A 22,685-nucleotide genomic window follows, 5' to 3' on the forward strand; every position below is an offset into this window, starting at 1 on the left:
CTTAATGATGCATGACACAGTTATGCTTCTGACACAAAGTGTTCGGGAAGCTGTGCATTATTAGATACTGTTTCACAATCTGAATATTTAAATTCAGTGGGGCTTCATGTGGGAGCAAGGGTCACCCTACATGGGACAGTTTTCAGAATCAGGACATAAAGTTTGATATTTGAACTTAAAGACGTTGTCAAACATGTAAACTCTAAAAATTAGCTCCCCTTGTTAGTGGTCCCATCTGTTATTTTATTTTGATCGCAGCAGTGCTCAAAATATGGTAGATACTATTCAAACACAGAGGAAGACAATCCCATCCTGGAACATCTATCTAAAAAGAATGAAGAGAGGGATAAAGAGATACAACATAAAGCAAAGATGTCAGGATGATGATAGGTCTTAGAATAGAATCATAGAATCATAGAATATCAGGGTTGGAAGGGACCTCAGGAGGTCATCTAGTCCAACCCCCTGCTCAAAGCAGGACCAATCCCCAATCAAATCATCCCAGCCAGGGCTTTGTCAAGCCTGACCTTAAAAACTTCCAAGGAAGGAGATTCTACCACCTCCCTAGGTAACGCATTCCAGTGTTTCACCACCCTCCTAGTGAAAAAGTTTTTCCTAATATCCAACCTAAACCTCCCCCACTGCAACTTGAGACCATTACTCCTTGTCCTGTCCTCTTCTACCACTGAGAATAGTCTAGAACCATCCTCTCTGGAACCACCTCTCAGGTAGTTGAAAGCAGCTATCAAATCCCCCCTCATTCTTCTCTTCCGCAGACTAAACATTCCCAGTTCCCTCAGCCTCTCCTCATAAGTCATGTGTTCCAGACCCCTAATCATTTTTGTTGCCCTTCGCTGGACTCTCTCCAATTTATCCACATCCTTCTTGTAGTGTGGGGCCCAAAACTGGACACACTACTCCAGATGAGGCCTCACCAATGTCGAATAGAGGGGAACGATCACGTCCCTCGATCTGCTCGCTGTGCCCCTACTTATACATCCCAAAATGCCATTGGCCTTCTTGGCAACAAGGGCACACTGCTGACTCATATCCAGCTTCTCGTCCACTGTAACCCCTAGGTCCTTTTCCGCAGAACTGCTGCCTAGCCATTCGGTCCCTAGTCTGTAGCAGTGCATTGGGTTCTTCCATCCTAAGTGCAGGACCCTGCACTTATCCTTATTGAACCTCATCAGGTTTCTTTTGGCCCAATCCTCCAATTTGTCTAGGTCCCTCTGTTTCCTATCCCTGCCCTCCAGCGTATCTACCACTCCTCCCAGTTTAGTATCATCCGCAAATTTGCTGAGAGTGCAATCCACACCATCCTCCAGATCATTTATGAAGATATTGAACAAAGCCGGCCCCAGGACCGACCCCTGGGGCACTCCACTTGACACCGGCTGCCAACTAGACATGGAGCCATTGATCACTACCCGTTGAGCCCGACAATCTAGCCAACTTTCTACCCACCTTATAGTACATTCATCCAGCCCATACTTCTTTAACTTGCTGACAAGAATACTGTGGGAGACCGTGTCAAAAGCTTTGCTAAAGTCAAGAAACAATACATCCACTGCTTTCCCTTCATCCACAGAACCAGTAATCTCATCATAGAAGGCGATTAGATTAGTCAGGCATGACCTACCCTTGGTGAATCCATGCCGACTGTTCCTGATCACTTTCCTCTCGTGTAAGTGCTTCAGGATTGATTCCTTGAGGACCTGCTCCATGATTTTTCTGGGGACTGAGGTGAGGCTGACTGGCCTGTAGTTCCCAGGATCCTCCTTCTTCCCTTTTTTAAAGATTGGCACTACATTAGCCTTTTTCCAGTCATCTGGGACTTCCCCCGTTCGCCACGAGTTTTCAAAGATAATGGCCAATGGCTCTGCAATCACATCCGCCAATTCCTTTAGCACTCTCGGATGCAACTCGTCCGGCCCCATGGACTTGTGCACGTCCAGCTTTTCTAAATAGTCCCTAACCACCTCTTTCTCCACAGAGGGCTGGCCATCTACTCCCCATGTTGTGACGCCCAGCGCAGCAGTCTGGGAGCTGACCTTGTTAGTGAAGACAGAGGCAAAAAAAGCATTGAGCACATTAGCTTTTTCCACATCCTCTGTCACTAGGTTGCCTCCCTCATTCAGTAAGGGGCCCACACTTTCCTTGGCTTTCTTCTTGTTGCCAACATACCTGAAGAAACCCTTCTTGTTACTCTTGACATCTCTTGCTAGCTGCAGCTCCAGGTGCGATTTGGCCCTCCTGATTTCATTCCTACATGCCCAAGCAATATTTTTATACTCATCCCTGGTCATATGTCCAACCTTCCACTTCTTGTAAGCTTCTTTTTTATGTTTAAGATCCGCTAGGATTTCACCGTTAAGCCAAGCTGGTCGCCTGCCATATTTACTATTCTTTCGACTCATCGGGATGGTTTGTCCCTGTAACCTCAACAGGGATTCCTTGAAATATAGCCAGCTCTCCTGGACTCCTTTCCCCTTCATGTTAGTCCCCCAGGGGATCCTACCCATCCGTTCCCTGAGGGAGTCGAAGTCTGCTTTCCTGAAGTCCAGGGTCCGTATCCTGGTGCGAACCTTTCTTCCCTGTGTCAGGATCCTGAACTCGACCAACTCATGGTCACTGCCCCCCAGATTCCCATCCACTTTTGCTTCCCCCACTAATTCTTCCTGGTTTGTGAGCAGCAGGTCAAGAAAAGCTCCCCCCCTCGTTGGCTCCTCTAGCACTTGCACCAGGAAATTGTCCCCTACGCTTTCCAAAAACTTCCTGGATTGTCTATGCACCGCTGTATTGCTCTCCCAGCAGATATCAGGAAAATTAAAGTCACCCATGAGAACCAGGGCGTGCGATCTAGTAGCTTCTGCGAGTTGCTGGAAGAAAGCCTCATCCACCTCATCCCCCTGGTCCGGTGGTCTATAGCAGACTCCCACCACTACATCACTCTTGTTGCTCACACTTCTAAACCTAATCCAGAGACACTCAGGTTTTTCTGCAGTTTCGTACCAGAGCTCTGAGCATTCATACTGCTCCCTTACATACAGTGCTACTCCCCCACCTTTTCTGCCCTGCCTGTCCTTCCTGAACAGTTTATAACCATCCATGACAGTACTCCAGTCATGTGAGTTATCCCACCAAGTCTCTGTTATTCCAAGCACGTCATAATTCCTTGACATCACCAGGACCTCCAGTTCTCCCTGCTTGTTTCCAAGGCTTTGTGCATTTGTATATAAGCACTTGAGATAACCTGCTGATCGCCCCTCATTCTCAGTATGAGGCAGGAGCCCTCCCCTCACAGACGTTCCTGCCTGTGTTTCCTCCCGGTATCCCGCTTTCCCACTTACCTCAGGGCTTTGGTCTCCTTCCCCCGGTGAACCTAGTTTAAAGCCCTCCTCATTAGGTTAGCCAGCTTGCTTGCAAAGATGCTCTTCCCTCTCTTCGTAAGGTGGAGCCCGTCTCTGCCCAGCACTCCTCCTTCATGGAACACCATGAACAAGGGTCTTGTTAGGCCCTTAGGATATTTTTTGTTTTGTTCTTATCTGTTTAAAATAAAGAACTGCCCCATAACTTTGCTATTATTTGTTCTTGACCAATCCCTGAACCACAAACACAAATTACTTTAGTTTATTATTATTATTTTCAAAACCAGTAAAATGCTAGCTAAATTTTTCCCTAAATGTTGGTTCCCATGCGTCACTCAAGTCTTTAAATCAAGATTGGACATCTTTCTAAAAGATATGCTTCATTTCAGCCAAAAATTATTGGGCTTGATGCAGGACTTACTGGCACAAAGCTATGGCCTGCATTGTGTAGGAGGTCAGACTATGGTCATGATGGTCCCATCTTTGACCTTAAAATCTGTGAACTGATCTAGTAAAGTCAGCTTATCACTCTGAATAAGAAACTTCCCCATCCCTCTGCATAAATCCCAGTTCTGAGTAGAAATAAGATATTTGTAAAATGCCACTGCTGATTCTGAGGGACTCCTGAGTAGGAGCAGCAGAAGGTCCCTAAAAGTGTGAGGGGGGCCCTCCTCCCCCATCAGTGCCCGAACCGTGGTCCCTTTCCCCCGTCCCTTCCCCCGACGGCCGGCCCATTCTTTCTCTGAGGCCCTGCCCCCACACCATCCCTTCTCCCCAAGCCCTCACACTACCGCTTCCCCCAAGGCCTCACTCCTGTGCCACCTCTTCCGCCCAAAGATCCTGCCCCCTGCTTGCTCCTCTCCATTCCCTACCCACCTGTCACTCGCCTACAGCTGGTGGGGGGGAGCCATGGCCCCTTGGCTCTCACTGTTCTGGCACCCCTGCTCCTGACATATCATCTTTTTGTTCCTTGTTTGTACAGTGTGTTCCTCGTCCAGGACTGGGGCTCCTAGGTGCCACCACTACTCAAAAAAGAAATAAAAAAAATAATATTAGGAGACAGAATCAAGACTCCTTGTTTCATTTCCTGAATTTTGCCACTAACTCACTGAATGCATCCTACCGTTGTCTATGCTATTTGTTTCCCTATGCTTTTCGCTTTTGCTATAACTGGTACAACTCTACTGGTGATAGCAATTGTGGGAAATTTCAGGGACAAAAGACTAGGGTAGACTCAGGTGCTTGCTTCAATTGTTCAGTCTGTACAATGGGGTTAATAAATACCTATCTGTCTAAAATGCTTTGAGATCTCCGGAAGAAAAGCATCGTGTGGTTCTATACTGCAAAGTAACCAGCAACACATGATCAGGCCACACAAGAACAATGTTTTATTAAATTGGTGATTTATTGTACTGAAAAAATTGTCTTGGTTAATCGGAGTGCAGTAGAGTTACTAACCCATAGTTATATGCTTATTTCTCAATGTCCAGCCTGTACTCTTCTTCTGTTTCTCCATAATTGTACAGCAACCAAACCCCTGCTCTGTGATTGCTCCCTTCTTCAGATCATTGCATCATTATGCCTACAGCAAACATGGGTGCCTCAACTCCACGCCCTGCTCTTCTTAGCTTTTAAATTGCTAGCCACACCTCCTCGATCCCTCTATTTCACTTCCCTTTCCTCTGTCAGCCACCTACTCTTTGCTTTCCTTTTGACTGAAGACTCTCATTGAACATATTAATCAAATGTCTCCAGGGCAAACAAAAGAATAGGTAAGTGTGACAGGTTCGATCACAGAGACCCCCTTGAGGATGTCACCTGATGTGCTGGAATTACCTCTGAGCCCGTTTTCCATTGCCAGCTTGGGACTCCAAAACTCTGCCTCGCTGAGCCAGATATGCTAGTCTTCTGCAACACAGACTCGGGTCTGGTCCATGCCCCCAAAGTTGCAGACTTTAACCAATAACTGCTCAGCAAGTCACTTATCTCCAGAATCCAGACACCCTGCTCCCAATGGGATCCAAACCTCAAATAAATCCGTTTTACTCTGTATAAAGCTTATACAGGGTAAACTCATAAATTGTCTGCCCTCTATAACACTGATAGAGAGATGTGCACAGCTGTTTGCTCCCCCAGGTATTAATCACTTACTTTGGGTTAATTAATAAACAAAAGTGATTTTATTAAGTATAAAAAGTACGATTTAAGTGGTTCCAAGTAATAACAGACAGAACAAAGTAAGGTACCATGCAAAATAAAATAAAACATGCAAGTCTAAGCCTAATACATTAAGAAACTGAATACAGGTAAATCTCACCTCAGACATGTTTCAGTAAGCTTCTTTCACAGACTAGACTCCTTTCTAGTCTTGGCACAATCCTTTCCCCTGGTACAGTTCTTGTTAGTTCCAGCTCAAGCGGTAACTAGGGGATTTCTCATGACCGGCAGCCATCTTTGTTCTGTTCCACCCCCTCTTATATCTTTGGCACCAGGTGGGAATCCTTTATCTCTCTCTGAGTTCCCACCCTTCCTTGTAAATGGAAAAGCACCAGGTTTAAGATGGATTCCAGTATCATGTGACATGTAAAATGTAATAAGAAAAGCCAAAAAGGAGTTTGAAGAACAGCTAGCCAAAAACTCAAAAGATAATAACAAAATGTTTTTTAAGTACATCAGAATCAGGAAGCCTGCTAAACAACCAGTGGGGTCCCTAGACGATCGAGATACAAAAGGAGCACTGTGACAGGGTCAGGCCAGATGGCTATTGGAGAGTAATAGAAGGCTATAGGAGAGTAATAGCCCCAGGCTAAGTAGATCCCTTTTCCCTGGGTAAGGTAACAGGGAAGGTTGTTTTTTTTTTTTTTTTTTTTTTGAAACAAAAAGAATTTTATTGTAACACTTGCAAAGAGTTACCAAGAAAACAAAACAAACTATGCAACAAAACAACGCAAACAGAAGGTATAACACAGCAGCTTTCAGGAGGGAGGAGAAGTGTTCAGCCTAGCCTGGGCCCAGAGCGGGGGGGCTTCCTCGACACTCGTGGTCTTCCACCCTCCTGAGTTACCTGGTGGCCTAGAGCAGGGGGGCTTCCTCGACACTCGTGGTCTTCCACCCCCTCGAGTTACCTAGTGCCGCGCCCAGTGTCACCGATCATCCCTCTCCTGAGAGTGCCCGGCAAGATGGGCACGGCTGCGGGGTGGGCGGTTTGGGGGTGGGGGGGTAGACGCCCACGTATTATAGGACCCCTCCTAGATGACAGTAACGATGGTATCCACAGCGGCAACAGCTGGGGCTGGTGTCTCTCGCTCTTCCCCTCAATCAAAGGGTCAGACGGAGGGAACCGGACGGGGTCACCGAGCAGAGAACCCCGGACAGCGCCCACCGTTCCTCGAAGGTGTCAAGGGAGTCGGTGGACGCCGCGCAGAGGAACTCCGCTCGGATACGTGAATGTACTGAGGATCGGAAAAAGGCCCTACAATCGCAGGACGTTTCATGGGCCAACCTCCTCTCTCTGGTTTTATAAATGGCTGTTTTAGCCAAGGCTAGGAGGAGGTTAACCAGGAGATCCCGCGATTTTGTGGGGCCACGGATGGGAAGTGTATAGATAAAGAGGTGAGGGGAGAAATGAAGCCAAAAGTGCAATAGAATATTCGTGAGGAGCCAAAAAAGGGGCTGCAATCTGGCACACTTTAAATATACGTGCGCCAGGGTTTCCCTCACATTACAAAAAGGGCAAGTATCCGGGATGGGGGTAAACCGTGTCAGAAACACGCCCGTGCTCACAGCTCCGTGAAGGAGCCGCCAGCTGATGTCCCCGACGGGCCTCGGGACCAAGGTGGAGTACAGGCTGGCCCACCGAGGTTGCTCACCCTCCAAAGGTGACAGGAGGTCCCGCCACTTTGTATCGGGGCGGGACACCAGGGTGTGGGTGTGAAGGGTGTGAAGCGTGAGTGTGTATAAATATTTCCGTGGTGCAATTTGAAAACTGACCGGCTGCAGTTCATGCAGTCGGCTTGCAGTGAAAGGGTAAGGGGTTTGTTGGGATCGGCAGGGTAGGGGCCCAATGGAAAGGTCCGGCGGGCCTGGGGTAGAGGATGGGCGGGGTGCGCCCTCGCGCAAGGCTCGGTTGACATAAGCCCGAGCAGCGGGGGTCAAGGCGGCCTTCACCTCCTGAAGTACACGCCGGGGGGGTACGAGGGCTGGAGAGCCCCATGCGCCGAGCGAGCGTCAGGGGATCCAGCCAGTTTCTCCGGTCGTATTCCAGGAGGTCTCCGACCCTCGTGACTTCCGCCAGGACCAATCTCTGGCGCACCGAGCAGGACTCCGCCACCTGCACACGGAGTTGGGGATTGTGTAGCAGGGGCTCCGTGAGGAGATCTGCTCCCATGGTGGCCGCCACAGACCTGGTCGTTAGAAACAGTTTCCAGGTCCGGAGGAGGTCCTGGTAGAAGACCGGCAGCCCGGAGAGGTCTCGCGGAAAACCTCTCGGACAAAGATAAAAGAGCTGCCGGTCGTATCGGAGCCCTTGGAAGCGGCGCAGGAAGGCGTGCGCCAATATGCTCCACGTCGAACTACCTGCACTGTAAAGGAGCCTCTGCAGGGCCTGGAGGCGGAAGACGCGGACCTGAGTGTACAGACACTTCAGGCCCTGCCCTCCTTCCTTCAGGGGTAAATGAAGAACTCCAACAGGGGCCCAGTGCATTCCTGACCAAAAGAACTCTAGAATCAATCTCCGGAGGTGGGTCAGGAAACCCGGGGCCGGGGCCAGGGTGTTGAGCCGGTACCAGAGCATGGACAGGACTAGTTGGTTAAGCACCAGTGCTCTCCCTCAGAGGGAGAGACATCGGAGTAGCCTCGTCCATTTCCGGATCCGCTCTATCACCCCGCCCTCTAAATTTTGCCAGTTCTCTGGCGGAGAAGGGTGCGTGGCGGAAAGGTAAAGGCCGAGATAGAGCAGTGGACCCGCGCTCCACCGGATGGTCTGAAGCGCGGGTGGGAGGGAGCTTACCTGCCGCCAGTCCCCCATCGCCAAGCCAGAGCTCTTGACCCAGTTGACTCGGGCGGAGGAGGCTGCCGAATAGATGGCCTGGCATGCCTCCACTCGCGCCAAGTCGCCCGGGTCCTGGACCACGAGGAGTACGTCATCGGCGTACGCCAACAGGACCAGCCGCAGCTCCGGCTCCCGCAGCACCAACCCTGTCAACCTCCTGCAGAGGAGACAGAGGAAAGGCTCGATCGCCAGAGCGTACAGCTGGCCCGAGAGGGGGCACCCCTGCCGCACTCCTCACCCAAAGCTGACCGGTTCGGTCAGGGTCCAGTTGAGCCTAACCAAACACTCCGCGGAGGCATACAGCACCCGGAGAAAACTCACAAACTGAGGTCCGAATCCAAACGCCTGCAGAGTGCTCAGGAGGTACCCATGGTCTACTCTATCGAACGCCTTCTCCTGATCAAGAGACAGGAGGGCAAACGACAGACCATCTCTCCGCCCGAGTTCCAGAAGGTCTCGGACTAGAAATAGGTTGTCAAAAATGCTGCGACCCGGGACAGTATAGGTCTGGTCTGGGTGGATCATGTCCGCCATCACGGACCCTAGCCGCAGCGAGATTGCTTTCGCTACGATTTTGTAATCCGTGCTAAGGAGTGAGACGGGACGCCAGTTTCGTAAATCGCGGAGGTCCCCCTTCTTCGGCAACAAGGCGAGCACCGCTCGCGTGCACGACAGAGGGAGGACCCCGCCCTGCAAGGACTCAGCCCAGACAGTGACTAGGTCTGGGCCGAGGATGTCCCAGAACGCGTGGTAAAACTCCACGGTCAGCCCGTCCATGCCCGGAGATTTATTGGTGGGCATGCGACGGAGGGCTTCCGAGAACTCGGCCAGGGTGAGAGGCAGCTCTATCTGGTCTCAGTCGCCCACGCTGACTGTGGGGAGTTCCTCCCAGAGCACCCCGCAAGCACCAGGATCGGTCGGATCCGGGGAGAAAAGGCTTGTGTAGAAGTCACGGGCCCTCCCACACATCTCCTCCGGATCCGTGAGGGGGGTGCCGTCTTCCGCTAGAAGGCAGGTGACATGTTTCTTGGCCCCCCTCGTTTTCTCCAGGTCATAGAAGAAGCGGGAGCCGCAGTCCATCTCCCGAAGGAGGCGGATGCGGGACCGGACGAGGGCACCTCGGGCCCGGTGATGCTCGAGGGCCCGAAGCTCCTCCCGCTTCTCCCGGCACGCTCCGCAGAGGGACGGGTCCTCGGGGTCGGCGGCCAGGCGCCTCTCCATCTCTAAGACCTCCCGTTCCAACTGCTCTATCGCCGCATTTCTCCGTCGGCTGGTGCCCCAAGTGTAGTCACGGCAGAAGAGCTTGGCGCGTACCTTCCCTAGATCCCACCATCGCCGCACCGAGGGAAAGGCATGCCACTGCTCTCGCCAGGCCAGCCAAAACTCCCGGAAGGACGTCACAAAGCTCTCGTCCTCCAACAGGCTGTTGTTAAAGTGCCAATAGGCCGGCCCCGGTCTCTCTGCACGGAGGGAGACCGTTACGGTGACTAAATGATGGTCGGAGAATGGGGCCGGCCGAATGGTGGAGGAGTGGGCCTGTGAAAGATGGAAGCGGGATAAGTAAATACGGTCCAACCAAGAGTGGTGCGACCGATGGGCCTCCACCCGGACAAAAGTGAACGTGGAAGTGTCATCTGGGTGATGGTCACGCCAGACGTCCACTAGGGAGCGATGTTCAGCTATTCCTCGGAGAATGTTCGCGGCGGCTGGGCTCGGCTTGGCCCCTGAGCGGTCCTGTTCCTCGAGGGTGGTGTTAAAGTCCCCTCCCAGGACCAGGCACTCGTGCGAATCTAGGGTGCCGAGAAAGTCGGACACCCGCTGATAGAATTGTGGCCGCTTTGGGCTCGTTTGCGGGGCATAGATATTAACAAGATTGACCACGAGCCCCTCCATATGGACTCGAAGGTGCAGCAGGTGGCCCGGCACGGCCTCAGTGACCCCTAGCACCTCGGGCCGTAGGGTGGGGGAGAACAGGGTCGCCACTCCAGCTTGCCAAGTCGTGAAGTGGCTAAAGTAGACCCCGTCCCCCCACTCCAGCCGCCACCTGTCCTCGACGGTTGGGTCCGTATGGGTCTCCTGCAGGAAAACTACAGAGTACCCCCCTTCCCGAAGGTAAGAAAGCACCTGGGACCTGCGGAGAGCCATCCTACAGCCCCTGGTATTCAAGGTTGCAATAATAAGAGGCATCATGCGGAGGGCTGGGGGTTTCTCATTGGTGGGGGTGTTCGTGGCCCCCGGCGGGTTGCGCAGCAACCCGTGACCTATCCCGTGGATGAGTAGATCGTTTCGGAAGCCGCGGGCCCGCTCGTAGGCTGCGGCACCGCACTTTCCTTGCCCTCTGACCTCCTTTATAAGGGCCCTTGTGGCCTGAAAAATTTGATCAAAGTCCCCCCATAGCTGAAGAGCCAGCTGTACCCTATTGCGGGCGCTACGGGTGTGTTCTAAGAACTTCTGTAGTGCATGCCGCAGCTCATGGGGGGGTGGGGTTACGATTTCCAGGGTATTCCCTGGTGGGGCTCTTAATACAGCCTCGTGGTCCGCTAAGGCAGGTAGGCAGGGTGCGGACCACCGACGGGGCGTCTGACAGGCTGGGGTTATTAAATCCATTTCGCGCCTTGGGGTGGAAGGGGATGGCGGGGAGAAAATTGCAACTCCTAATGGGTCACGACTAGAAAGTGCAAAGACTGCTCCCTGGGGGGAATCTGCAAAAGGTGGAAAAAAAACAACCCCAGGGGCGGCAATAGCATTGCAGGAGGAGGTAAACTGGGTGGGGACAGGGGTGGGGGCAGGGGCAGAGGTAAGGCTCTGGGGTTCAGGAGGCAAGCAGCTAAAGGAAGGTGCCTCCTGAGCAGAGTCAAGGGTTAAGGGGTAAGGGAGGGGGCTCCCAGTAATGCTAGGCGCTGACTCCGTGGTGGTCTTGGCGGCCATGGCATCAGGTGGTGGACCACCTTCTGCAGGGTGCTCGCCCGGGAAGGCAATTAGGGGGAGGGAGCATGGGGAAAGGGGGGCTGGGGTGAGGTTGCCCAGCTCGAGGCCAGCCGGCAGTAGATCATCCTCTCCCTGGGTGACCGGGGTCAAATCTAGGGCCTCAATCTCCGTATACACGGAGGAGAGGCCAACTCCTGCTACCCCGGGGGCCTCTCCTCTAGGGCCTGCTGCAGCGGTCGCCTCGGGGTTCGCGGGGGGTTCGGGCGGTATCCAGGCAGAAGGGGCGTCCTCAGGGGTCTCGGAGGGGAGGGTCTCCCGTGGAGGGGGGATTCTGCCCTCCAATGCCAGTCTGTCTTCCCCTCCCGACACCAGCGGATGGATCTCACTCGTGGCCGTAGCGGAAGGCTTGATATCAGTGCCTCCCTTCCTGGTCTTCCGGGGGGCTTCCGCATTGGATGGATGCAGCGGAGCTCGAGCCTTCCGCTTGCCTCGCTTCCCCTGGACTAGGGTCCAGCCCTCCATAGCGTCATCTGGGGGTTGGTTAGCAGGGGTCGTGTCGGGGGGCGGAGGCGATGGTTCAGGGGTTCGGGGGGGTAGCGGTGAGGCAGCATGAGGGGCGGGGGGTTCTCCTTGGGGCGGGCCCTCTCCTGTACCCGGTAATATCTTTGCCACACCCTCCTCCATAGGCTCTGCTGAATTGGTAATAGCAAGGGTGGGACTCCCTTGCTCGCCCGGGCGTTGTAGGGAAGGTGTCTCTTGGGCCCGGACTGGATGGGTTGAGTAGGAGGAGGGTTGGTTTCAGGTGCCAGGTGGCCAGGGGCGTCGGCAACGACGGGGCCGATGTCCTGCCGGGTCTCGGGGATCTAGGGTGCCCCTCCCCCCCGGGCCAAAGGGCAGTCTCTGCGGACATGCCCCGCTGAGCGGCAGAGGTAGCACCGGGCCTCTCCGGTGGAGTAAAAGACCCGATAGCGGGCTCCCTGGTAGGGGACTAGGAAGGACCCCTCGAGCGCCTCTCCGTCATGCGCCCCTGCCGGCGGTAGAAGCTGCACTTGCCGGCGGAACGAAAGGACGTGACGGAGGGTGGGGTCCTTGCAGCCCAATGGGAGAGGGCTGATGACAGAGACAAGTTTCCCCAGGGCGGAGAGAGCGGATAACAGGGCAGCATTGGGTAAAAAGGGAGGAACGGAGGTGAGGACGAGGCGAACGCCCAGGTCTTCTAGCGGCTGTAGGGGGACGAACACCCCCCCCACCGCCAGGCCCCTCTCCACCGCCTTCTGGGCGGCAGCCTCCGAAGCTAAGAAAAAAACAACCTTCCCATACATCTTGGAGGCCGCCACAATAGCCGTGGGTCCTACCACCTTCGCCAACGCCTGCACGTATGTCTCCACGTGGGGCGAGGCGGGCACCAGGAGGCAACGGACACCGTGCCTCCTGGTCAAGGTGGGGAAAGGGCCCCGGCTGCTGCTGATGGTAGCAGAGGCAGTGGGTGGGCGAGATGACGAGGCGGCAGGCAGGGGGGAGCCTGCCACCGCCCGGGCATACGTCCTGGGGGCCGGGGGAGGGACATTCGCAGAGCTGGTGGAGGGAACAGCGGGGAGGGGTGCCACGGTCGATGACAAGGCCACAGCTGTGGGGGCAGCCCCTGCCATGGAGGGCCTAGGTGTTTTAGCGGGACCCTTTCCCTTCTTCCCGCCCTGGCCTTTCCGGCCAGCTGGGGGGGGGGTTCCTAGAATCTGGGGGGGCAGTGGACGCAGCAGTGGCAGTAATCGCCCCGGTGCCTCCTGCTGCCGGTGCCCTAGCGGGGGCAGTGGCAAGTATTTTAACAATAGTGGCGGTGGGGGGGTTGGAGGTTGGGTGGGGGGGTGGGGGAGGAACAGCTGATATTGTTAAAGGGGCCTCGCCCCTCTCATTCCCCACCATTGTGAGCAGGGAGAGACGGGGAGACACCGGAAGGAGGAGGGGGGAGGGGGAAGCAGAGTAACCGCTCCTCCCTTCTGGGCTGCAGGCGGGGGGGGGAAATGCCAAATGGGTTGGACTGGGAGTGGGGGAATAACAAAAATCGGGGTCTGGTAATAGGGGCAAGCTGTGGGATAAGCAGTCCGGGGGGGGGGCGGGGGCGTAGACCCACGCACGTTTGTCCAAAGTCTCTCGTTTGGTCGGCTGTTATGTCCGGTCCGAAAGGCAAAGTTCAAAGCAAACAGCTGGATCCGAAGGCAGATGGCAAGTTGCCAGCAGGGACAGATGGCGGGGGGGGGCCGTGACAGTTGTAGTAATGGTGGGGGAGTTGGGGGCACCGATGGATCGGGAGACAGCTCCGTGCCACACCCCCTGTGCCGCCGCAAACGAAATTAAACCACAGTCAAACTCCCCCCCACGAGAGTATAATTCGAAAAAGTACTCAGTCTTACGGCCCGCTCCGCGATGATTTGTAGCTTCCCCGGGTGATTTCCTCTGAAAATCTTCTTCTCCAACTGTGTTGGCTGTGTTCCAAGGCTTCCGGCAGGCCGAGAATGTTGTAAAGATAAGGCAGGAATTCCAAACAACCAGCGAAACGGCTGGGTCTGGGGGCTTCCACTCCCCCCTCTGGATAGCAAAATCAGCAATCTTCTCCCCCCTCCTCCGGGGGTTTCAGCTGAGGCAAATAGCTGCGCCCGAGAGCAGGCAAGGGGGGTGGTGGTGCTGGCAACAAGCTGGCAGCCGATCAGCACTCAAAAAACAGCAAAAAAAAAAAGCGGCAGAAAATCAAAACAACCAAAAAAGCGTCTGGCCCAGTCGGGGGGGGAGACTAAGGCAGGGTCCAAAAGTAAGAAAAATCCAGGCCAGGGGGCTTTAGGAAAGAATAGAAAGCAGATAGCTGAGGAGCAAGCTAGGGACGGTCCCGTCTCCCAACAGGGAAGGTTCCAGAACAATCAAGAACCTTCTGGAGACAATTAAGACAGGCTGATTAGAATACCTGAAGCCAATCAAGAAGCTGCTAGAATCAATTAAGGCAGGCTAACCAGGGCACCTGGGCTTTAAAAAGGAGCTCACTTCAGTTTGTGGTGTGCGTGTGAGGAGCTGGGAGCAAGAAGCATTAGGAGCGGAGAGTGAGAATGCAGACTGTTGCAGGACTGAGGTGTACAAACATTATCAGACACCAGGAGGATAAAGAAGGTGTTGGGAGGAGGCCATGGGGAAGTAGCCCAGGGAGTTGTAGCTGTCGCACAGCTGTTCCAGGAGGCATTCTAGACAGCTGCATTCCACAGGGCCCTGGGCTGGAACCCGGAGTAGAGGGCGGGCCCGGGTTCCCCCCAAATCTTCCCAACTCCTGGTCAGACACAGGAGGAGTTGACCTGGACTGTGGATTCAGAAAAACGGCCAAGCTGAGGGCTGCTGTGAAGCTCCAAAGCGAGCAAATCTGCCAATAAGTGCAAGACCCAAGGTAGAGCTGGAACTTTGTCACAGCACTTAAAGACGATAAAGTCATTGCAGAGAGACTAAATGAATTCTTTGCTTCAGTCTTCATGGCTGAGGATGTTAGGGAGATTCCCCAACCTGAGCCGTCTTTTGTAGGTGACAAATCTGAGGAATTGTCACAGATTGAAGTGTGACTAGAGGAGGTTTTGGAATTAATTGAGAAACTTAACAGTAACAAGTCACCGGGACCAGATGGCATTCACCCAAGAGTTCTGAAAGAACTCAAATGTGAAATTGCAGAACTATTAACTATGGTTTGTAACCTGTCCTTTAAATCAGCTTTTGTACCCAATGACTGGAAGATAGCTAATGTAACGCCAATTTTTAAAAAGGGCTCTAGAGGTGATCCTGGCAATTACAGACTGGTAAGTCTAACGTCAGTACCGGGCAAATTAGCTGAAACAATAATAAAGAATAAAATGGTCAGACACAAAGAAGAACATAAATTGTTGGGCAAAAGTCAACATGGTTTCTGTAAAGGGAAATCAGGTCTTACTAATCTATTAGAGTTCTTTGAAGGGGTCAACAAACATGTGGACAAGGGGTATCCAGTGGACATAGTTTATTTAGATTTCCAGAAAGCCTTTGACAAGGTCCCTCACCAAAGGCTCTTATGTAAATTAAGTTGTCATGGGATAAGAGGGAAGATCCTTTCATGGATTGAGAACTGGTTAAAAGACAGGGAACAAAGGGTAGGAATAAATGGTAAATTTTCAGAATGGAGAGGGGTAACTAGTGGTGTTCCCCAAGGGTCAGTCCTTGGACCAATCCTATTCAACTTATTCATAAATGATCTGGAGAAAGAGGTAAACAGTGAGGTGGCAAAGTTTGCAGATTATATTAAACTGCTCAAGATAGTTAAGACCAAAGCAGATTGTGAAGAGCTTCAAAAAGATCTCCCAAAACTAAGTGATTGGGCAACAAAATGGCAAATGAAATTTAATGTGGATAAATGTAAAGTAATGCACATTGGAAAAAATAACCCCAATTATACATGGATTATGATGGGGGCTAATTTAGCTACAACTAATCAGGAGAAAGATCTTGCAGTCATCGTGGATAGTTCTCTGAAGACGTCCACACAGTGTGCAGCGGCAGTCAAAAAAGCAAACGGGATGTTAGGAATCATTAAAAAAAGGGATAGAGAATAAGACGAAGAATATCTTATTGCCCTTATATAAATCCATGGTGCACCCACATCTTGAATACTGAGTACAGATGTAGTCTCCTCATCTCAAAAAAAATATATTAGCATTAGAAAAGGTTCAGAAAAGGGCAACTATAATGATTAGGGGTTTGGAACAGGTCCCATATGAGGAGAGATTAAAGAGGCTAGGACTTTTCAGCTTGGAAAAGAGGAGATTAAGGGAGGATATGCTAGAGGTATATAAAATCATGAGTGGTGTGGAGAAAGTGAATAAGGAAAAGTTATTTATTTGTTCCCATAATATAAGGCCACCAAATGAAATTAATGGGCAGCAGGTTTAAAACAAATAAAGGAAGTTCTTCTTCACACAGCGCACAGTCAACCTGTGGAACTCCTTGACTGAGGAGGTTGTGAAGCCTAGGACTATAACAAGGTTTAAAAGAACTGGATAAATTCATGGAGGTTAAGTCCATTAATGGCTATTAGCCAGGATGGGTAATGAATGGTGTCCCTAGCCTCTGTTTGTCAGAGGGTGGAGATGGATGGCAGGAGAGAGATCGCTTGATCATTACCTGTTAGGTTCACTCCCTCTGGGGCACCTGGTATTGGCCACTGTCGGTAGACAAGATACTGGGCTGGATGGACCTTTGGTCTGACCCAGTATGGCCATTCTTATGTTCACATGTCCTGTGAGACTTCATTACCCACTGGCTGATACACACGTATACAGGAAGGCTTACAAGTAAACAGCCATTTACCACCAATTGTCCTACTTAATGGGAGCCATCAAGATTCCAAGCCACCATTAATGGCCCACACTTTGCATAGTTAGTTACAATAGGACTTCAGAGTAATATTTCATATTTCTAGCTTCAGATACAATGATCCATTCATACATATAGGATGAACACACTCAGGAGATTATAAGCTTTGTAATGATACCTTACAAGAGACCTTTTGCATAAAGCATATTCAAGTTTCATTATATTTACACTCATAAGCATATTTCCAGAAACATGTGGAGTGCAACGTCGCATGTCGGCCACCTACTGTTTGCTTTCCTTTTGACTGAAGACTCTCCTTGAACAATAAAATGTCTCCAAGGCAAACAAAAGAATAGGTAAGGTTGGGGAAAAGAGGAGACGAGGTGAAGAGAAGAGCATTGCTATCAGTTAACACACTTCTGAGGATGTTCCTTGATTAAAGAGAACTCTGCATTGTGCAAACCTTGTTCCACCATTGCATTAGTTAGCAAAGAAATTGTCTGTAGGCATCACCAAGTTTTTGGGTTGTTTTCTGGCAGTCTGTTCACTGCTCATTTTCATTTCTAGCTGCTACTGTTGAGGTCAAAGAGCAACTATAGCATCCTCCTTACAGCACAAACTTTAAAGGCTGCTCCAGAGTTGGGCTTTGAGTTCTCTTCTAGTACATCCCAGTTGTAAACGGAACATTTACTTGCTTTGCAAACAATGGTTAACCCCAACGTTCTAGCCAAATCTTACTTTGTGTAGTTATGTACAGTAACTCCTCACTTAAAGTCCTCCCAGTTAATGTTGTTTAGTTGTTACATTGCTGATCAATTAGAGAACATGCTCGTTTAAAGTTGCGCAATGCTCCCTTATAATGTTGTTTGGCAGCGCCTGCTCTGTCCACTGCTTGCAGAAAGAGCAGCCCGTTGCAGCTAGCTGATGGGGGCTTGGAACCAGGGTGGGCCAGCAGCCCCCCTATCAGCTCCCCTAAGTTCCCTGTGCTGCAGCCACCCAGCAGGCTGTCAATTGAGGGGCAGTTTAGCTGTCCCGCCCCACACTGCCTTGTGCTGCTCCTGCCCTCTGCCTTGGAGCTGCTCCTGGGAGTCTCCTGCTTGCTGTGCGGCAGGTGGGGGGGGGGAAGAGGTACACTAATGTCAGGGTGTCCCCCTTGCCCCTGCTCCTGCCCCCCCATCTCCACAGAGCAGGAAAGACAGGACAGGGCTCAAGACGGAGGGAGCTTGCTGGCAGCAGCTGCTGTCTCAACTTGCTGATCTACTTAAAAAGGCAGTATACTTAGAGTGTGGTCAGCATACTTAAAGGGGCAATGCGCGTTTCTCTCTCTCACACACACAGTGTGTGTCTCTCTCTCTCTCTGCCATGCTGTCTCCCTCTCCCTCCATTCTTGCTGCCTTGTAGAGTGTGAGGCTACATTAACAACAATGTGCTAACCCTTGAGTGCTCAGCCGAGTACTAGTTCATCATTTAGCAGTAAGGCATTCCCTGGGAAATATCCCAGCCTCTGACTCCACCACCTCAATCAAGCTTCACATCACTGCTGTGTACAGTATTAAATTGTTTGTTTAAAACTTGTACTGTGTGTGTGTTATTTATATATATATATAGTGACAAAGCTCTATCCTTGCCTCCTTGGGTCCCGCATTTCCTGGCAGATTTCGCTAGCCTCAGAGGCTCACTGTGACCCTCCACGTAACCCTTCTCTCTCTAGAGACAAGGGTCACAGTCTACTGAGCCATTTTCATCATAAGCTAGCAAGGGAGGTGAGGAGAAGTTATCCTTCCTTGCACAGTCTCTGTTGTCTCCCAGTCTCAGTGATTAATCAGGGGGCAAAGGTGTGGGGGCCCCGGGCTCACCCTCTACTCCAGGCTCCAGCCCAGGGACCCTAATAGTATCAGCTATGGTAGCTGACCTTTTAGAAATATGACATGTACAATTCCCTGGCCTACTTCCCCCACAGCAGCCCTCGCTTCCTCAAGCTCTACTTCACCCTTACCTCACGGCCTCCTTCCTTGTGCCTGATATGGTGTGTACTACTCAGTCTCTCCAACAGCACAACTTCCTCCCACAGCTCCTGACATGCACACCCACCTGACTAACTGGGAGGCTTTTAACTAGTTTCAGTCAGCCCCTGATTGGCTTCAGGTATCCCAATCAACCTAGCCTTCTTCCTGCCTTCTGGAAAGTTCTTAATTGGCCCCAGGTGTCTTAATTGACCTGGAGCAGCTGCCATTTCACTTATCCTGGTACCAGGGATTTGTTTAGCCTGGAGCTAATAGATCTATCTCCCACTACTTTTCTATAGCCATCTGGCCTTTCCCCATCACAATATATATAAAATATAGTCTTTTGTCTGGTGAAAAAAATTTCCCTGGAACCAACCCCCCCCCCATTTAAATTAATTCTTATGCAGAAATTGGATTCACTTAACATTGTTTTGCTTAAGGTAGAATTTTTCAGGAACATAACTACAACGTTAAGTGAGGAGTTACTGTACTTAAATGGCCCCTGTGTTTCAATTGGATAAAGGATTCTTCTTCACTTCATGCCCCCTAGTGTTGTTTTGCACCTTTGAACAGCTGCCCTGTTTTACCAGAGAAGTGGCTGCGTTTTTGTGAGGGTGAAGTGATTCTTATCATTGCAAATCAGTTTGTTTAAATTTGCCAAGCATTTTAGGATCCTTCAGGATGAAAGATATGATAAATGTAACATAATTGTTACTACTCTGACAAACAACAACAGATGCCACCTTTGTTCTAGAAACAACAGGAAATCTCTACGAAGATGAGTTCTGATTTTCTCACTTCTTAATTGTTTCGTTCTTTTCTACTAAACTGAGCACTTGTAGAATTAAAGTTACACATACTGAGGACATTTTTGCTTAACCTGCCCCTTCAATCAAATTCAGCCCAGTTAGTCCTAGCCTGCAGAACCTCTTGCAAGGTAATTTTCCACAGGAGATCATTCTATCAATCTTCTAAATGAGACACTTGGAAAAAAATGTTACATGATATGGTTAACTGAACAATCAAACCAACAGTTGCTAGCATTGGCAGTCCAGAGCAGATAGATGACAAAGTGTTGTAACAGCAGCTCTTCAGGGAGGTCTTCTGATACATGAAAAAGATTAAGAAACAATATACCGAAAGAATTAATGGAGTATAAACCATAGAAATTGCACTGTTTATGTAGTGATGTCCTCAGGGTCATTCATTATAACACAATTTCTATCACTTTTGTAAGTTTTGGAAACATTTTATTGCTGCAGAAATGTACTGTTTTGTTCTAATGCTTTTATGTAGTTCTGTTCTTCTAGCTCAAAGAAAGCATTCTCAGCTAAAATCTAAAGCACCAGAATAATCACCAATGGAGCAGTGTGTTTACAGAAGCTATGCTGTTTTGGTTACAGTTTTATCCAGCATGTTTTCTTGCACTGTGTGTGTGCTACGCCATTGCAGTTGCACTCCCCTCTGGGTACCTATCCCACAGGTCCTAGCACAGCTCTCTGAAGCTGTGGCATCTGGGTCATTTTTAATGGCCTTCTGGAAACCTTCACAGAGATGGGGATTGTAGGAGAATAGTTCAAACTCCCATTATTCCCTGGGCACTAGCACCATTTCCTAGTCCTTTTCTCAAAATGTAGGCAAGGATTAATGTTCAAACTCTCACTTAAACGTTTTTTTGGGAACTTTGAAAAAGCAGCTATGAGGAACCTTATTTTAGCTTTACATCACTCATATTAAAGAGTAATAATAATAATATTTTGCAAATAATGAAACTGAGGTATGGAGATTAAATGATTTCCCAAGATCACACAGGAAGTCCATAGAAGGGTCATTAAAAGAAACCCATCTCCTCATCCTGTACCTACTCAATATACAGAGAATTTATATCTTGCACTTTTCTCCATACCTAAGATCTCTTCACAGACAGAGAGAGAAAAAATAAAACTTTGTTTAACTTTTCCCCATTATAGATAAGTAATTTCTTATAGAATATGTATTTTACTTATATTGTATGTCATACTGATTGTGGTGGTGTTCTTAATAAGGCACAGAGTGCTTATTTTACAAGTAAATTATTTTCATTTAAATATTACATAGCACAGCAATTAGACCCTCCCATAAGGTTCAGTCAGACACAGCCAGTTCTCCCCCTGCAATCGAGAAGCCTGTCTAATATGGAGAATGGTCTGTGGTCTCTTCAGCCACACCCTCATCCTTACACAACGACAGCTACAGTAGAACCTTAGAGTTACAAACACCTCAGGAATGGAGGTTGTTCGTAACTCTGAAATGTTCATAATTCTGAACAAAACGTTATGGTTGTTCTTTCAAAAGTTTACAATTCAGTATTGACTTAATACAGCTTTTAAACTTTACTATGCAGAAAAAAACGATGCTTTCCTTTTATTTTTTCAATAGTTTACATTTAACACAGTACTGTACTGTATTTGCCTTTTGGGGGGGTATCTCTGTTGCTGCGTTATTGCGTACTTCTGGTTCCAAATGAGGTGTGTGGTTGATTAGTCAATTTGTAATTCTGGTGTTCGTAATTCTAAGGTTCTACTGTATTCCACACAGCCTTCCATTTTCAGTAAAATAAATACATAAAATTTAAACCTAGTTGTGAAGTTTCTGGATGTTCCACATACCTGTTGCTTGACATCTCTGTATTACTGCAACATTTACAACAAACAAAATAGAACCAGATCCAATCATTTAAAATTGATAAAATGAAGGCCTGGCATGATGTTTAATTGAAGGCCTGGATTATGATATTCTTAAATTTGATTCACCATTTTGCCTAGTAATTCTTTATATCTTGTCCACTATGTTGTCCACTAGCTTGTCTCTCTCATCAACAGAAGTTGGTCCAGTAAAAGATATTACCTCCCCCATCTTGTCTCTCTAATATCCTGCGACCAATCTGGCTACAACACTGCATACAATTAGTGTAAATAACATCATAATGTGACCCCATGTTTCCTTGTATTTTGTTATTTAACAAATAGCAAGTGCAACAATACTTGGTGTGAGCTACAGTATATATATGCAACCTCCATTTTTGACTCTTCCACTGCATGTTTTAATTTTAGAGGAGCAGTTTATGTGTTACACTGTGTTTCCCTTTCCTGGGGCAAGGATAATAGACTGAGGTCATTGGCTGTGCTGGTAGATGAGAAAGGATTGTTAATAGAAGCTGTTCTCATGTCCTTTGCTGAGCTGCAGAGGAGAATGGGTTATGATTAGGTAGTTGTGAGCTCTCATTTCTATGCAGCATTCTGTTGTGACCTTCTGTCAGGGTTCCTTCCCCACTCTGAACTCTAGGGTACAGCTGTGGGGACCTGCATGAAAACCTCCTAGGCTTACTTTTACTAGCTTAGGTTAAACTTCCCCAAGGTACAAACTATTTTACCCTTTTCCCTTGGACTTCCACTGCCACCACCAAACTTTATCTGGGTTCCTGAGAAACCGTTGTTTGGAAACGTCTTTCCCCCCAAAATCCTCCCAACCCTTGCACCCCACTTCCTGGGGAAGGTTTGGTAAAAATCCTCACCAATTTGCATAGGTGACCACAGACCCAAACCCTTGGATCTTAGAACAATGAAAAAGCATTCAGTTTCCTTACAAGAAGACTTTTAATAGAAGTAAAAAAGAATCACCTCTGTAAAATCAGGATGGTAAATACCTTACAGGGTAATTAGATTCAAAACATAGAGAATCCCTTTAGGCAAAACCTTAAGTTACAAAAAAGACACACAGACAGGAATATTCATTCTATTCAGCACAGCTATTTTCTCAGCCATTTAAAGAAATCATAATCTAACACATACCTAGGTAGATTACTTACTAAGTTCTAAGACTCCATTCCTGTTCTGTCCCCGGCAAAAGCATCACACAGACACAGACCCTTTGTTTTTCTCCCTCCTCCCAGCTTTTGAAAGTATCTTGTCTCCTCATTGGTCA

Source organism: Natator depressus, chromosome 8 (assembly GCF_965152275.1).
Source record: "Natator depressus isolate rNatDep1 chromosome 8, rNatDep2.hap1, whole genome shotgun sequence".
NCBI classification, from domain to species: Eukaryota; Metazoa; Chordata; order Testudines; family Cheloniidae; genus Natator; species Natator depressus.